General features: G+C 44.9%; 1 long non-coding RNA gene across 1 annotated transcript; it reads left to right on the forward strand.

Annotated features, from left to right (window-relative positions):
• Nucleotides 1–570: 570 nt before the first annotated feature.
• Nucleotides 571–3,028, forward strand: LOC147357442 (uncharacterized). Its single transcript, XR_015141829.1, has 2 exons — nucleotides 571–726; nucleotides 2,819–3,028. It is a non-coding gene; the product is annotated as an uncharacterized LOC147357442 (long non-coding RNA).
• The last annotated feature ends 1,149 nt before the right edge of the window (nucleotides 3,029–4,177 follow it).

Below are 4,177 nucleotides of genomic sequence, written 5' to 3' on the forward strand. Positions count from 1 at the left end.
AATTTATTATTTAACCCCCATATAAATCATGCAAGATGAAGAGACGGAAGAGTGGGTAAGGATCGTGGGCCGGGTTCAAATTGCCTTATGAAAGCTCAAAGAGGGCTTTGTTTTAAGAACCAAAACAGACAGAATACCAAGATGTCAACTATTTTTGGGGGAGTGGGGGTATCCTAGCAATGTTTTTTTCTTGCTAGAACAGTGCACCCCGCTGTGGGATTCACTGCAGCTCTGCCCGAAGGTGGTGGGGTGACATGCATGCAGGTTGAGCTGCTGTTGGAAGGAGGCCCCTTGGCTCCTGTTGGCCAGGGACCACGTACCCAGCACTGTGACATTTCTGAACTTGGAAAAGTGAGCTATTCTTCATGCAGAATTGACAGAATAGGTCCTTCGGCTCTCGTCTAAGCCCCAGTACATTTGCTAAAAAATTATCCTCTGGTGTGAAACTACCCACCTCTTCATCTTCCTTTGTTGGTCAATTCCTTCCCCATATTTCCCTCCAGGCAGCAGTGGGCAAAGGAAACTCATGACTATATATAAGGAGACCTGCTCTTCTCTGCCCTTCCCCAGAGCGAAGAACAGGATACATGTGACCTAGAAATACAGTGTGCAGGATGCTGTGAATGTGGCCAGAACATCATTCATTCATTCAACAACGCATTCCTTCATCCATTCAATAAGAATTTACAGAGCTCTTCCACGACTCCAGGGACTAGGAAGAATGAGGTACTATGTGTAGTAGTTAAGGCGCTCTTCAAGTCAGGACTGGAGCAGAACAGTCTTAAAATCATACAGCATCCCCAGCAGGGAGCCGGGCAGCACTTGCTGTTGTCGTTCAGTCACTAAGTTGTGTCTGACTCTTTGTGACTATGGAGTGCAGCATGCCAGGCTCCTCTGACCTCCAGTATCTCCCAGAGTTTGCTCAAGTTCATGTCCACTGAGTTGGTGATGCTATCTAAACATCTCATCCTCTGCCACCCCCTTTTCCTTTTGCTTCAATCATTCCTACCATTATGGTCTTTTCTGATGAATCGGCTGTTTGCCTCAGATGGCCAAAGTATTGGAGCTTCAGCTTCAGTATCAGTCCTTCCAATGAATATTCAGGGTTGATTTCCTTTAGGATTGACTGGTTGGATCTCCTTGCAATCCAAGAGACCCTTAAGAGTCTTCTCCAGCACCACATCAGTTCTTCGGCACTCAGCCTTCTTTATGGTCCAACTCTCACATCTGTACATGACTATTGGCAAAAGCATAGTTTTGACTATACAGACTTTTGTCAGTAAAGTGATGTCTCTGCTTTATAATACGTTGCCTGGTTTTGTCATAGTTTTTCTTCCAAGGAGCAAGCGTCTTAATTTCAGGGCTATAGTCACCTTATCAGTGATTTTGGAGTCCAAGAAAAGAAAATCTGTCAGTTTCCATCTTTTCCCTATCTATTTGCCATGAAGTGATGGGACCAGATGCCATCATCTTAGTTTTTTTTAATGTTGAATTTCAAGTCAGCCTTTTCACTCTCCTCTTTCACCTTCATCAAGAGGCTCTTTAGTTCCTCTTCACTTTCTGACATTGCAGTGGTATCATCTGCATTTCTGAAGTTGTTGATATTTCTCCTGGCAATCTTGATTCCAGTTCATGACTCATCCAGCCTGGCATTTTGCCTGATGTACACTGCATATCAGTTAAATGCACCTTAAACAAGGTGACAATGTACAGCTTTCTTATGTTCCTTTCCCAATTTTGAACCAGTCCATTGTTTCATATCTGGTTCCAACTGTTGCTTCTTGACCCACATAACAGCTTTCTCAGGAGACAGATTAGGTGGTTTGGTACTCTCACCTGTTTAAGAATTTTCCACAGTTTGTTGTTATCCACACAGTCAAAGGCCTTAGCATAGTCAATGTAGGAGAAGCAGATTTTTTTTCTGGAATTCTCTTGCTTTCTCCATGATCCAACAAATGTTGGCAATTTGATCTCTAATTCCTCTGCCTTTTCTAAACCCAGCTTGTACCAGTAGCCTTCAGTCTTCAGTCGCTCAGTCGTGTCCGACTCTTTGCGACCCCATGAATCACAGCACGCCAGGCCTCCCTGTCCATCACCAACTCCTGGAGTTCACTCAGACTCACGTCCATCGAGTCAGTGATGCCATTCAGCCATCTCATCCTCTGTCGTCCCCTTCTCCTCCTGCCCCCAATCCCTTCCAGCATCAGAGTCTTTTCCAATGAGTCAGCTCTTCGCATGAGGTGGCCAAAGTACTGGAGTTTCAGCTTTAGCATCATTCCTTCCAAAGAGGAAAGCTTTAAAGCTCTTGCTGGACCCTTAATGTTCCTCAGGTGCAAGATGACAATAACAGAACTTATATCATCCAAGGTCATTAATAAGTGAAAAGAGATAAGGGAGATGATACATAAGTCATTGAGAATGGGACTTCACAGATAATAAGTGCTCAAGAATATTTGTAATTATTTGACATGGATTCTGGCTTCTCAAACTGTAAAATTTTAAGATTTGCAAAACTCATGTGTAAATAAAGATGACATAAGATAGAAAAGTATATGTTCTTTAAGAAAGGTACATATGAAATGCTGAACTAAGCTTTTCTTTTTTATCATTTGAATGTTTTGTAACAAGAAAATCATACACATGGTGCAAATTCAAAAGGCATAGAAAGAAATACACCAGAGAGTAACTCTCCCTCCCACAGGTGTCCCTGGGCAAACAGATTCCCCACCTGGATGCAGCCACTGTTTAGTCCCTCATGCATCTTTCCAGAAAATCTTTGTACATGGAGCATAATGGTAAATGTGGTTTCTTTTCACAGGAATAAGCAGCACACAACCGCTGGCCCAGGAAGCTTTCTATTTTAGCAACGTGTCCTGGAGTTTGTTCCCACAGCTCTGCCCTGTGCCATTCTGTTCTGTGCCAGGACATTGCCAAGTTAACCTACTCTGCATTGCTCCACTTTATGTTGATTCCAATATTTTGCTATTCCCAAAAATGGATGCAATAAATACCATTTCTTGTTAAAATATTTCTTGAGTTAAATAATGAGTTGTGTAATTGCTGGGACACAGAGCACAAGCATCTGTGACTTTTACAGTTGTTGCCAAATCATGCTTCTACCAGGCAACAAAACTGAGCCGTTAAACTCTTGGTCTTTGAGACTGAGCATCTTTTCATCTTCAGGAACTATTCAGTCTTTTAGGGCTTCCTAGGTGGTGCTAGTGGTAAAGAACCTGCCTACCAATGCAGGAGATGTAAAGAGACATGGATTTGATCCCTGGGTTGGGAAGATCCCCTGGAGGAGGGCACAACAACCCACTGCAGTATTCTTGCCTGGAGATGCCCATGGACAGAGGAGCCTGGCGGGCTACCGTCCATAGGATAGTAGAGTCGGACACAATGGAAGTGACTTAGCGCACACTCATGCATAGTCTTTCAAATGAACTGTCTGTCTTTTAATTGAGGGGTTAATTTTTTTCTCTTTGACTTGGAATGGCTCTTTATATATTAAGGGAATTAGCGCACTGTCCGTGGCGTGTCATTTGCACCAGTGATAGGACTGCCCTTAGACCCCGTCAGAAGGGATCTTTGTCCTGGCTCCACTCTGGCCTCCTGTGGATATTCACTACCCCATGGGTGAGGAGTCTGTAGCTGTAAGAGTGGGCTCACTCTTTCAGACCATTGCATGGGTACACAGGATCCTGGGGTTTCCTGCTCAAGCAGCACCAAACCCATTACCAGGCTTCTTTCTCGGGTCCATCATCCTCTAGAGAGTGGACTGTGCTGCTGGTATGCACACTCTTGGACTCATTGGCATGTGTGTGTGTGTGTGGAGTGTGGACATGCAGGCTGGGCTGCTGTCAGCATGAGTACAAGGCCCCCTTTGAATTATGAGATGGAGCCAGAAGTGGGAAGAAGGGGGAGGCTGGGTTAGTCCCTCCCACTGGCACATGTAGGGCTTCCCAGATGGCGATAGTGGTAAAGAATCTGCGTCCCAATGCAGGAGACATGGGTTCCATCCCTGGGTCTGGAAGATCCCCTGGAGGAGGGCATGGAAACCCACTTCAGTATTCTTGCCTGGAGAATCCCATGGACAGAGGAGCCTGGCGGGCTACAGTCCATATGGTTGCCAAGAGTCAGACATGACTGAAGTGACTTAGCACACATGCATGCACGC

This window comes from Bos grunniens, chromosome 15 (assembly GCF_055505025.1).
Source record: "Bos grunniens cultivar Pamir isolate PY7600 chromosome 15, Bosgru_T2T1.0, whole genome shotgun sequence".
NCBI classification, from domain to species: domain Eukaryota; kingdom Metazoa; phylum Chordata; class Mammalia; order Artiodactyla; family Bovidae; genus Bos; species Bos grunniens.